Source organism: Ranitomeya variabilis, chromosome 7, assembly GCF_051348905.1.
Source record: "Ranitomeya variabilis isolate aRanVar5 chromosome 7, aRanVar5.hap1, whole genome shotgun sequence".
NCBI lineage: Eukaryota > Metazoa > Chordata > Amphibia > Anura > Dendrobatidae > Ranitomeya > Ranitomeya variabilis.
In genome coordinates this window covers 24,847,481-24,863,254 of record NC_135238.1, presented here as the reverse complement: position 1 = coordinate 24,863,254, position 15,774 = coordinate 24,847,481, and the positions used below count along the sequence as shown (strand labels likewise).

Genomic DNA, 15,774 nt, shown 5'->3' with positions numbered 1-15,774 from the left:
TACTGCTCCTATGTACAAGAATATAACTACTATAATACTGCTCTTATGTACAAGAATATAACTACTATAATACTGCTCCTATGTACAAGAATATAACTACTATAATACTGCCCCTATGTACAAGAAAATAACTACTATAATACTGCTCTTATGTACAAGAATATAACTACTATAATACTGCTCCTATGTACAAGAATATAACTACTATAATACTGCCCCTATGTACAAGAAAATAACTACTATAATACTGCTCCTATGTACAAGAATATAACTACTATAATACTGCCCCTATATACAAGAATATAACTACTATAATACTGCCCCTATGTACAAGAATATTACTACTATAATACTGCCCCTATATACAAGAATATAACTACTATAATACTGCTCCTATGTACAAGAATATAACTACTATAATACTGCTCTTATGTACAAGAATATAACTACTATAATACTGCTCCTATGTACATGAATATAACTACTATAATACTGCTCCTATGTACAAGAATATAACTACTATAATACTGCCCCTATGTACAAGAATATAACTACTATAATACTGCCCCTGTATACAAGAATATAACTACTATAATACTGTCCATATGTACAAGAATATAACTACTATAATACTGCCCCCTATGTACAAGAATATAACTACTATAATACTGCCCCTATGTACAAGAATATAACTACAATAATACTGCCCCTATGTACAAGAATATAACTACTATAATACTGCTCCCTATGTACAAGAATATTACTACTATAATACTGCTCCTATGTACAAGAATATAACTACTATAATACTGCTCCCTATGTACAAGAATATTACTACTATAATACTGCCCCTATGTACAAGAATATAACTACTATAATACTGCTCCTATGTACAAGAATATAACTACTATAATACTGCCCCTATATAGAAGAATATAACTACTATAATACTGCCCCTATGTACAAGAATATTACTACTATAATACTGCCCCTATATACAAGAATATAACTACTATAATACTGCTCCTATGTACAAGAATATAACTACTATAATACTGCTCTTATGTACAAGAATATAACTACTATAATACTGCTCCTATGTACATGAATATAACTACTATAATACTGCTCCTATGTACAAGAATATAACTACTATAATACTGCCCCTATGTACAAGAATATAACTACTATAATACTGCCCCTGTATACAAGAATATAACTACTATAATACTGTCCATATGTACAAGAATATAACTACAATAATACTGCCCCTATGTACAAGAATATAACTACTATAATACTGCCCCTATGTACAAGAATATAACTACTATAATACTGCTCCTATGTACAGGAATATAACTACTATAATACTTCCCCTATGCACAAGAATATAACTACTATAATACTGCCCCTATGTACAAGAATATAACTACTATAATACTGCCCCTATGTACAAGAATATAACTACTATAATACTGCTCCTATGTACAAGAATATAACTACTATAATACTGCCCCTATATACAAGAATATAACTACTATAATACTGCTCCTATGTACAAGAATATAACTACTATAATACTGCTCTTATGTACAAGAATATAACTACTATAATACTGCCCCTATGTACAAGAATATTACTACTATAATACTGCCCCTATATACAAGAATATAACTACTATAATACTGCTCCTATGTACAAGAATATAACTACTATAATACTGCTCTTATGTACAAGAATATAACTACTATAATACTGCTCCTATGTACATGAATATAACTACTATAATACTGCTCCTATGTACAAGAATATAACTACTATAATACTGCCCCTATGTACAAGAATATAACTACTATAATACTGCCCCTGTATACAAGAATATAACTACTATAATACTGTCCATATGTACAAGAATATAACTACTATAATACTGCCCCCTATGTACAAGAATATAACTACTATAATACTGCCCCTATGTACAAGAATATAACTACAATAATACTGCCCCTATGTACAAGAATATAACTACTATAATACTGCTCCCTATGTACAAGAATATTACTACTATAATACTGCCCCTATGTACAAGAATATAACTACTATAATACTGCTCCTATGTACAAGAATATAACTACTATAATACTGCCCCTATATAGAAGAATATAACTACTATAATACTGCCCCTATGTACAAGAATATTACTACTATAATACTGCCCCTATATACAAGAATATAACTACTATAATACTGCTCCTATGTACAAGAATATAACTACTATAATACTGCTCTTATGTACAAGAATATAACTACTATAATACTGCTCCTATGTACATGAATATAACTACTATAATACTGCTCCTATGTACAAGAATATAACTACTATAATACTGCCCCTATGTACAAGAATATAACTACTATAATACTGCCCCTGTATACAAGAATATAACTACTATAATACTGCTCCTATGTACAGGAATATAACTACTATAATACTGCCCCTATGTACAAGAATATAACTACTATAATACTGCCCCTATGTACAAGAATATAACTACTATAATACTGCTCTTATGTACAAGAATATAACTACTATAATACTGCTCCTATGTACAAGAATATAACTACTTTAATACTGCCCCCTATGTACAAGGATATAACTACTATAATACTGCCCCTATATACAAGAATATAACTACTATAATACTGCCCCCTGTGTACAAGAATATAACTACTATAATACTGCTCCTATGTACAAGAATATAACTACTATAATACTGCTCCTATGTACAAGAATATAACCACTATAATACTGCTCCCTATGTACAAGAATATTACTACTATAATACTGCCCCTATGTACAAGAATATAACTACTATAATACTGCCCCTATGTACAAGAATATAACTACTATAATACTGCTCCTATGTACAAGAATATAACCACTATAATACTGCTCCCTATGTACAAGAATATTACTACTATAATACTGCCCCTATGCACAAGAATATAACTACTATAATACTGCTCCTATGTACAAGAATATAACTACTATAATACTGCCCCTATATACAAGAATATAACTACTATAATACTGCTCCTATGTACAAGAATATAACTACTATAATACTGCTCTTATGTACAAGAATATAACTACTATAATACTGCTCCTATGTACAAGAATATAACTACTATAATACTGCCCCTATGTACAAGAAAATAACTACTATAATACTGCTCTTATGTACAAGAATATAACTACTATAATACTGCTCCTATGTACAAGAATATAACTACTATAATACTGCCCCTATGTACAAGAAAATAACTACTATAATACTGCTCCTATGTACAAGAATATAACTACTATAATACTGCCCCTATATACAAGAATATAACTACTATAATACTGCCCCTATGTACAAGAATATTACTACTATAATACTGCCCCTATATACAAGAATATAACTACTATAATACTGCTCCTATGTACAAGAATATAACTACTATAATACTGCTCTTATGTACAAGAATATAACTACTATAATACTGCTCCTATGTACATGAATATAACTACTATAATACTGCTCCTATGTACAAGAATATAACTACTATAATACTGCCCCTATGTACAAGAATATAACTACTATAATACTGCCCCTGTATACAAGAATATAACTACTATAATACTGTCCATATGTACAAGAATATAACTACTATAATACTGCCCCCTATGTACAAGAATATAACTACTATAATACTGCCCCTATGTACAAGAATATAACTACAATAATACTGCCCCTATGTACAAGAATATAACTACTATAATACTGCTCCCTATGTACAAGAATATTACTACTATAATACTGCTCCTATGTACAAGAATATAACTACTATAATACTGCTCCCTATGTACAAGAATATTACTACTATAATACTGCCCCTATGTACAAGAATATAACTACTATAATACTGCTCCTATGTACAAGAATATAACTACTATAATACTGCCCCTATATAGAAGAATATAACTACTATAATACTGCCCCTATGTACAAGAATATTACTACTATAATACTGCCCCTATATACAAGAATATAACTACTATAATACTGCTCCTATGTACAAGAATATAACTACTATAATACTGCTCTTATGTACAAGAATATAACTACTATAATACTGCTCCTATGTACATGAATATAACTACTATAATACTGCTCCTATGTACAAGAATATAACTACTATAATACTGCCGCCTATGTACAGGAATATAACTACTATAATACTGCCCCCTATGTACAAGAATATAACTACTATAATACTGCCCCTATGTACAAGAATATAACTACTATAATACTGCCCCTATGTACAAGAATATAACTACTATAATACTGCTCTTATGTACAAGAATATAACTACTATAATACTGCTCTTATGTACAAGAATATAACTACTATAATACTGCTCCTATGTACAAGAATATAACTACTATAATACTTCCCCTATGCACAAGAATATAACTACTATAATACTGCTCCTATGTACAAGAATATAACTACTATAATACTGCCCCTATATACAAGAATATAACTACTATAATACTGCTCCTATGTACAAGAATATAACTACTATAATACTGCTCTTATGTACAAGAATATAACTACTATAATACTGCTCCTATGTACAAGAATATAACTACTATAATACTGCCCCTATGTACAAGAAAATAACTACTATAATACTGCTCTTATGTACAAGAATATAACTACTATAATACTGCTCCTATGTACAAGAATATAACTACTATAATACTGCCCCTATGTACAAGAAAATAACTACTATAATACTGCTCCTATGTACAAGAATATAACTACTATAATACTGCCCCTATATACAAGAATATAACTACTATAATACTGCCCCTATGTACAAGAATATTACTACTATAATACTGCCCCTATATACAAGAATATAACTACTATAATACTGCTCCTATGTACAAGAATATAACTACTATAATACTGCTCTTATGTACAAGAATATAACTACTATAATACTGCTCCTATGTACATGAATATAACTACTATAATACTGCTCCTATGTACAAGAATATAACTACTATAATACTGCCCCTATGTACAAGAATATAACTACTATAATACTGCCCCTGTATACAAGAATATAACTACTATAATACTGTCCATATGTACAAGAATATAACTACTATAATACTGCCCCCTATGTACAAGAATATAACTACTATAATACTGCCCCTATGTACAAGAATATAACTACAATAATACTGCCCCTATGTACAAGAATATAACTACTATAATACTGCTCCCTATGTACAAGAATATTACTACTATAATACTGCTCCTATGTACAAGAATATAACTACTATAATACTGCTCCCTATGTACAAGAATATTACTACTATAATACTGCCCCTATGTACAAGAATATAACTACTATAATACTGCTCCTATGTACAAGAATATAACTACTATAATACTGCCCCTATATAGAAGAATATAACTACTATAATACTGCCCCTATGTACAAGAATATTACTACTATAATACTGCCCCTATATACAAGAATATAACTACTATAATACTGCTCCTATGTACAAGAATATAACTACTATAATACTGCTCTTATGTACAAGAATATAACTACTATAATACTGCTCCTATGTACATGAATATAACTACTATAATACTGCTCCTATGTACAAGAATATAACTACTATAATACTGCCCCTATGTACAAGAATATAACTACTATAATACTGCCCCTGTATACAAGAATATAACTACTATAATACTGTCCATATGTACAAGAATATAACTACAATAATACTGTCCCTATGTACAAGAATATAACTACTATAATACTGCCCCTATGTACAAGAATATAACTACTATAATACTGCTCCTATGTACAGGAATATAACTACTATAATACTTCCCCTATGCACAAGAATATAACTACTATAATACTGCCCCTATGTACAAGAATATAACTACTATAATACTGCCCCTATGTACAAGAATATAACTACTATAATACTGCTCCTATGTACAAGAATATAACTACTATAATACTGCCCCTATATACAAGAATATAACTACTATAATACTGCTCCTATGTACAAGAATATAACTACTATAATACTGCTCTTATGTACAAGAATATAACTACTATAATACTGCCCCTATGTACAAGAATATTACTACTATAATACTGCCCCTATATACAAGAATATAACTACTATAATACTGCTCCTATGTACAAGAATATAACTACTATAATACTGCTCTTATGTACAAGAATATAACTACTATAATACTGCTCCTATGTACATGAATATAACTACTATAATACTGCTCCTATGTACAAGAATATAACTACTATAATACTGCCCCTATGTACAAGAATATAACTACTATAATACTGCCCCTGTATACAAGAATATAACTACTATAATACTGTCCATATGTACAAGAATATAACTACTATAATACTGCCCCCTATGTACAAGAATATAACTACTATAATACTGCCCCTATGTACAAGAATATAACTACAATAATACTGCCCCTATGTACAAGAATATAACTACTATAATACTGCTCCCTATGTACAAGAATATTACTACTATAATACTGCCCCTATGTACAAGAATATAACTACTATAATACTGCTCCTATGTACAAGAATATAACTACTATAATACTGCCCCTATATAGAAGAATATAACTACTATAATACTGCCCCTATGTACAAGAATATTACTACTATAATACTGCCCCTATATACAAGAATATAACTACTATAATACTGCTCCTATGTACAAGAATATAACTACTATAATACTGCTCTTATGTACAAGAATATAACTACTATAATACTGCTCCTATGTACATGAATATAACTACTATAATACTGCTCCTATGTACAAGAATATAACTACTATAATACTGCCCCTATGTACAAGAATATAACTACTATAATACTGCCCCTGTATACAAGAATATAACTACTATAATACTGCTCCTATGTACAGGAATATAACTACTATAATACTGCCCCTATGTACAAGAATATAACTACTATAATACTGCCCCTATGTACAAGAATATAACTACTATAATACTGCTCTTATGTACAAGAATATAACTACTATAATACTGCTCCTATGTACAAGAATATAACTACTATAATACTGCCCCCTATGTACAAGGATATAACTACTATAATACTGCCCCTATATACAAGAATATAACTACTATAATACTGCCCCCTGTGTACAAGAATATAACTACTATAATACTGCTCCTATGTACAAGAATATAACTACTATAATACTGCTCTTATGTACAAGAATATAACCACTATAATACTGCTCCCTATGTACAAGAATATAACTACTATAATACTGCCCCTATGTACAAGAATATAACTACTATAATACTGCTCCTATGTACAAGAATATAACCACTATAATACTGCTCCCTATGTACAAGAATATTACTACTATAATACTGCCCCTATGCACAAGAATATAACTACTATAATACTGCTCCTATGTACAAGAATATAACTACTATAATACTGCCCCTATATACAAGAATATAACTACTATAATACTGCTCCTATGTACAAGAATATAACTACTATAATACTGCTCTTATGTACAAGAATATAACTACTATAATACTGCTCCTATGTACAAGAATATAACTACTATAATACTGCCCCTATGTACAAGAAAATAACTACTATAATACTGCTCTTATGTACAAGAATATAACTACTATAATACTGCTCCTATGTACAAGAATATAACTACTATAATACTGCCCCTATGTACAAGAAAATAACTACTATAATACTGCTCCTATGTACAAGAATATAACTACTATAATACTGCCCCTATATACAAGAATATAACTACTATAATACTGCCCCTATGTACAAGAATATTACTACTATAATACTGCCCCTATATACAAGAATATAACTACTATAATACTGCTCCTATGTACAAGAATATAACTACTATAATACTGCTCTTATGTACAAGAATATAACTACTATAATACTGCTCCTATGTACATGAATATAACTACTATAATACTGCTCCTATGTACAAGAATATAACTACTATAATACTGCCCCTATGTACAAGAATATAACTACTATAATACTGCCCCTGTATACAAGAATATAACTACTATAATACTGTCCATATGTACAAGAATATAACTACTATAATACTGCCCCCTATGTACAAGAATATAACTACTATAATACTGCCCCTATGTACAAGAATATAACTACAATAATACTGCCCCTATGTACAAGAATATAACTACTATAATACTGCTCCCTATGTACAAGAATATTACTACTATAATACTGCTCCTATGTACAAGAATATAACTACTATAATACTGCTCCCTATGTACAAGAATATTACTACTATAATACTGCCCCTATGTACAAGAATATAACTACTATAATACTGCTCCTATGTACAAGAATATAACTACTATAATACTGCCCCTATATAGAAGAATATAACTACTATAATACTGCCCCTATGTACAAGAATATTACTACTATAATACTGCCCCTATATACAAGAATATAACTACTATAATACTGCTCCTATGTACAAGAATATAACTACTATAATACTGCTCTTATGTACAAGAATATAACTACTATAATACTGCTCCTATGTACATGAATATAACTACTATAATACTGCTCCTATGTACAAGAATATAACTACTATAATACTGCCCCTATGTACAAGAATATAACTACTATAATACTGCCCCTGTATACAAGAATATAACTACTATAATACTGTCCATATGTACAAGAATATAACTACAATAATACTGCCCCTATGTACAAGAATATAACTACTATAATACTGCCCCTATGTACAAGAATATAACTACTATAATACTGCTCCTATGTACAGGAATATAACTACTATAATACTTCCCCTATGCACAAGAATATAACTACTATAATACTGCCCCTATGTACAAGAATATAACTACTATAATACTGCCCCTATGTACAAGAATATAACTACTATAATACTGCTCCTATGTACAAGAATATAACTACTATAATACTGCCCCTATATACAAGAATATAACTACTATAATACTGCTCCTATGTACAAGAATATAACTACTATAATACTGCTCTTATGTACAAGAATATAACTACTATAATACTGCTCCTATGTACAAGAATATAACTACTATAATACTGCCCCTATGTACAAGAATATAACTACTATAATACTGCTCCTATGTACAAGAATATAACTACTATAATACTGCCCCTATATACAAGAATATAACTACTATAATACTGCCCCTATGTACAAGAATATAACTACTATAATACTGCCCCTATATAGAAGAATATAACTACTATAATACTGCCCCTATGTACAAGAATATTACTACTATAATACTGCCCCTATATACAAGAATATAACTACTATAATACTGCTCCTATGTACAAGAATATAACTACTATAATACTGCCCCTATGTACAAGAATATAACTACTATAATACTGCCCCTGTATACAAGAATATAACTACTATAATACTGTCCATATGTACAAGAATATAACTACAATAATACTGCCCCTATGTACAAGAATATAACTACTATAATACTGCCCCTATGTACAAGAATATAACTACTATAATACTGCTCCTATGTACAGGAATATAACTACTATAATACCTACCCCTATGCACAAGAATATAACTACTATAATACTGCCCCTATGTACAAGAATATAACTACTATAATACTGCCCCTATGTACAAGAATATAACTACTATAATACTGCTCCTATGTACAAGAATATAACTACTATAATACTGCCCCTATATACAAGAATATAACTACTATAATACTGCTCCTATGTACAAGAATATAACTACTATAATACTGCTCTTATGTACAAGAATATAACTACTATAATACTGCTCCTATGTACAAGAATATAACTACTATAATACTGCCCCTATGTACAAGAATATAACTACTATAATACTGCTCCTATGTACAAGAATATAACTACTATAATACTGCCCCTATATACAAGAATATAACTACTATAATACTGCCCCTATGTACAAGAATATAACTACTATAATACTGCCCCTATATAGAAGAATATAACTACTATAATACTGCCCCTATGTACAAGAATATTACTACTATAATACTGCCCCTATATACAAGAATATAACTACTATAATACTGCTCCTATGTACAAGAATATAACTACGGTACTATAATACTGCTCTTATGTACAAGAATATAACTACTATAATACTGCTCCTATGTACATGAATATAACTACTATAATACTGCTCCTATGTACAAGAATATAACTACTATAATACTGCCCCTATGTACAAGAATATAACTACTATAATACTGCCCCTGTATACAAGAATATAACTACTATAATACTGTCCATATGTACAAGAATATAACTACTATAATACTGCCCCCTATGTACAAGAATATAACTACTATAATACTGCCCCTATGTACAAGAATATAACTACAATAATACTGCCCCTATGTACAAGAATATAACTACTATAATACTGCTCCCTATGTACAAGAATATTACTACTATAATACTGCCCCTATGTACAAGAATATAACTACTATAATACTGCTCCTATGTACAAGAATATAACTACTATAATACTGCCCCTATATAGAAGAATATAACTACTATAATACTGCCCCTATGTACAAGAATATTACTACTATAATACTGCCCCTATATACAAGAATATAACTACTATAATACTGCTCCTATGTACAAGAATATAACTACTATAATACTGCTCTTATGTACAAGAATATAACTACTATAATACTGCTCCTATGTACATGAATATAACTACTATAATACTGCTCCTATGTACAAGAATATAACTACTATAATACTGCCCCTATGTACAAGAATATAACTACTATAATACTGCCCCTGTATACAAGAATATAACTACTATAATACTGCTCCTATGTACAGGAATATAACTACTATAATACTGCCCCTATGTACAAGAATATAACTACTATAATACTGCCCCTATGTACAAGAATATAACTACTATAATACTGCTCTTATGTACAAGAATATAACTACTATAATACTGCTCCTATGTACAAGAATATAACTACTATAATACTGCCCCCTATGTACAAGGATATAACTACTATAATACTGCCCCTATATACAAGAATATAACTACTATAATACTGCCCCCTGTGTACAAGAATATAACTACTATAATACTGCTCCTATGTACAAGAATATAACTACTATAATACTGCTCCTATGTACAAGAATATAACCACTATAATACTGCTCCCTATGTACAAGAATATTACTACTATAATACTGCCCCTATGTACAAGAATATAACTACTATAATACTGCCCCTATGTACAAGAATATAACTACTATAATACTGCTCCTATGTACAAGAATATAACCACTATAATACTGCTCCCTATGTACAAGAATATTACTACTATAATACTGCCCCTATGTACAAGAATATAACTACTATAATACTGCTCCTATGTACAAGAATATAACTACTATAATACTGCCCCTATGTACAGGAATATAACTACTATAATACTGCCCCTATGTACAAGAATATAACTACTATAATACTGCCCCTATGTACAAGAATATAACTACTATAATACTGCCCCTATGTACAAGAATATAACTACTATAATACTGCTCCTATGTACAAGAATATAACTACTATAATACTGCTCCTATGTACAAGAATATAACTACTATAATACTGCCCCTATGTACAAGAATATAACTAATACTGCGCCTATGTACAAGAATATAACTACTATAATACTGCTCCTATGTACAAGAATATAACTATAATACTGCTGCTATGTACAAGAATATGACTACTATAATACTGCTCCTATGTACAAGAATATAACTACTATAATACTGCCCCCTTTGTACAAGAATATAACTACTATAATACTGCTCCTATGTACAAGAATATAACTAATACTGCGCCTATGTACAAGAATATAACTACTATAATACTGCTCCTATGTACAAGAATATAACTACTATAATACTGCCCCCTATGTACAAGAATATAACTACTATAATACTGCTCCTATGTACAAGAATATATCTACTATAATACTGCTCCTATGTACAAGAATATAACTACTATAATACTGCCCCCTATGTACAAGAATATAACTACTATAATACTGCTCCTATGTACAAGAATATAACTACTATAATACTGCCCCTATGTACAAGAATATAACTACTATAATACTGCCCACTATGCACAAGTAATATAACTACTATAATACTGCTCCTATGTACAAGAATATAACTACTATAATACTGCTCCCTATGTACAAGAATATAACTACTATAATACTGCCCCTATGTACAAGAATATAACTACTATAATACTGCCCCTGTATATAAGAATAGAACTACTATAATACTGCCCCTGTATATAAGAATAGAACTACTAGAACACCTCCCCTTGTAAACAATGATAATAATCGCTCTGTCTGTAGTGTCTGGGTTATTTTTACCCCATATTCCTCTTCACGGTAACGTGTTGCTGGTGTCGTCTGGCGGTAACAGCTTGTTTGTCAGACATACGGTACTTTTTCCTGACGCTGCCGGTGGTAGAATATAAACACTCTGCGGAGACATATTAGGAATTTGGCTTGTATTCACTTCTCTCAGTCCTTCCTGAAACGAAGACTTCATACAAGAGCACCTCTGTGCCTCCATAGTGAGCACTCACGGGGTTTTCCTTGCTTGCGCTTTTCCCCTAAAGTCAATGCCACCAAAAAGAAAAAGGGAAATGCCAGGGATGGAACGGACATAAACACCCTCATTTCAGGTGCATAGTGCGAGCCTTGTTGAGAGCTGTGAAACATGGTTATGAATGCCCAATTCTTGGTAGCCATAACGGCCAGCAGCTAAGATAAGTCTGCTGTCTAGTGGGCCGGGAACTGTTTTTATAAGAAAGTTGGGGCCAACAAATTCTCTTATGGGGTTGTCAAGTGTTACATAAATCTGATCCCAAAAGTTCTGCAACTTTTGTATCTCTGACATATACCATGGTACAGGTGGCACATGTTAAAAAAAAAAAAGAACATCTACCGTGCAGTTTAATTTTTGGGGTTATTTTTGGCTTTGTTTCTGCATGAAATGCCGTGGCAAACTACATTATTCCATACATTTAAAAAAAAATAAAATATATATATATATATATATATATATATATATATATATATATATATATATATATATATATATATATATATATATATATATATATATATATATATATATATATATATATATATATATATATACACAGTCTGGCATGTGCCAAAAAGACCTTACCTTTTGGTATCCGTCATGTGGATGGATACATGTGCCGTGAACTTTCCTAGCACATATTCCAGATGGGTTAATAGACCCTAATAGTGAGATCATGAGACAACCCCTCTAATATTGTCTACAGCTGAGGAGTTCTTAAAGGGGACTTGTTACTTGTCATAAATATGCTATTTTGTTTGCCTATTATAAATGCTGCTGTTCTCCTGAATCCGGCGTTGCTTTTCTTTTCTTCCTGCGCCTCTCCTATCCTGAGATATGGCCTCCTCTTCACTGTATGTAAAGCTTAGCTTTTTATCTAAGTGGGCGTGGTCTGCAAGAGTTGACCACACCCACTTTCCTGAATGATATTATTTAGTTACCAGGAATAAGAGGCCATATCTCAGGAACGGAGAGGCGCAGGAACAAAATAAAAGCAATGCCGGATTCGGGAGAATTGTGACATTTACACTTGGTTAAAAGAATCCATATTTATTGCTGGAGATATGTCCCCTTTAAAGTGTATACCTGTCATTCGCTGTACACTAGGGCACACTTTATGTGCCCCAGGTACATGGTCTGTGTATGGACCGTAAACTATGGATCTTCTGACCCAAACTACATTTTTAGGAGGCTGCCTAGTTCGGATTAGGAGACCCCTGACCAGGCCGGAACCCATAAAACCGAAACGCGTGGAGCCGCATTGGTATCGTGCCACTCAGACTAGAGATGCACGGATTGCTGTGGACGATCAGCAGCTCCATTTTTGCAGATGAAACATTGCACTCGTCTGTACTGATACATTGTAACAAATCCGCAAAAGAGCGCTTCGTGTTTTCAGATGAATTTATATAGACTAGATACAATTGTAGCAAACTCTCAGCTATGAGAAGTATTGGATCAGGATGGTTTTCATCTTTTAACAGCAATCGGAGGCCTTGAAAATGTTGAGAAACTGAAAGGCAGAGTATATGAGAGAGTTTCCGCGAGGTCAGTGGCTGTCATGTGTTTCTGTACTGAAGGGGTTAAGCACAGGAGGAGTGTACCTGAGTGACACGTGACAGAAGACGGGTTTGTCCCCTCCCAGTTCAAAGAGACGCTTCTCCAGGTAGCAAGGTCAGAAACGGAAGCCCCTTCATCCTCTGGCCGTCCCACCTGTAGCCCCCTCCATCCCTCTGATTCCGTCTGACCACCACTTTGGACATTTCCCAGTGTCCCCAGTAGATGCCATGCTGGTGCGAGAAGGGCAGGCGCATATCCCGGTGAGGATGGCACTACAGGTGAGTCGCCCAGGAAGGGGCACCTGCGAGGTTTCGTGTTCGCAGCTGTTGCCGGTGCGGTGTCGTTGTGTGTACACAGCACCAGGCGAGTGCAGGAGTTTTGCATTATCTAAATATGTGACGTAGTGCGTATATAGTCGGTGGGCATCATGTATTACACACATAGATGTAGCAGAGCCAAACATGGAGGGGGGCACTGTGGCGTTCCCTGTTGTGGAGGGGGCTCTGTGGCTGTCACTGTTGTGGAGTGGAGGGGGTCTCTGTGGCTGTCACTGTTGTGGAGGGGGGCGCTGTGGCGGTCACTGTTGTAGCAGGGGCTCTGTGGCGGTCACTGTTGTGGAGTGGAGAGGGGGCGCTGTGGCCATCACTGTTGTGGAGGGGGGCTCTGTGGCGGTCCCTGTTGTGGAGGGGGGCGCTGTGGCAGTCACTGTTGTGGAGGGGGGCTCTGTGGCCATCACTGTTGTGGAGGGGGGCGCTGTGGCCGTCACTGTTGTGGAGGGGGGCGCTGTGGCCGTCACTGTTGTGGAGGGAGCACTGTGGCCGTCACTGTTGTAGCGGGATCTCTGTGGCGGTCACTGTCGTGGAGAGGAGGGGGGCGCTGTGGCGGTCCTTGTTGTGGAAGGGGGCGCTGTGGCCATCACTGTTGTTGCCGGGTCTCTGTGGCGGTCCCTGTTGTGGAGTGGAAGGGGGCTCTGTGGCAGTCCCTGTTGTGGAGGGGGGCTCTGGCGGTCACTGTTGTTGCTGGGTCTCTGTGGCAGTCCCTGTTGTGGAGGGGGGCTCTGTGGCGGTCCCTGTTGTGGAGGAGGGCTCTGTGGCGGTCACTGTTGTGGAGGGATCTCTGTCACCATCACTGTTGTGGAGGGAGGCTCTGTGGCGGTCCCTGTTGTGGAGTGGAGGGGGTCTCTGTGGCGGTCACTGTTGTGGAGGGGGGCTCTGTCGCCATCACTGTTGTGGAGGAGGGCTCTGTGGCGGTCACTGTTGTTGCTAGGTCTCTGTGGCGGTT

At 33.5% G+C, this 15,774-nt stretch overlaps 1 protein-coding gene and 1 long non-coding RNA gene across 4 annotated transcripts in view; one reads left to right on the top strand and one right to left on the bottom strand.

Moving 5' to 3' along the window:
• The window catches only part of LOC143785588 (uncharacterized), an 82,822-nt gene that overhangs the window by 9,802 nt on the left and 57,246 nt on the right, over nucleotides 1-15,774 (bottom strand). The window contains exon 2 of the long non-coding RNA XR_013218023.1: nucleotides 12,693-12,804. This is a non-coding gene — a long non-coding RNA (uncharacterized LOC143785588). The remainder of the gene's footprint in view (nucleotides 1-12,692; nucleotides 12,805-15,774) is intronic.
• The window catches only part of RAB11FIP3 (RAB11 family interacting protein 3), a 52,524-nt gene that overhangs the window by 22,101 nt on the left and 14,649 nt on the right, over nucleotides 1-15,774 (top strand). The window lies entirely within an intron of this gene.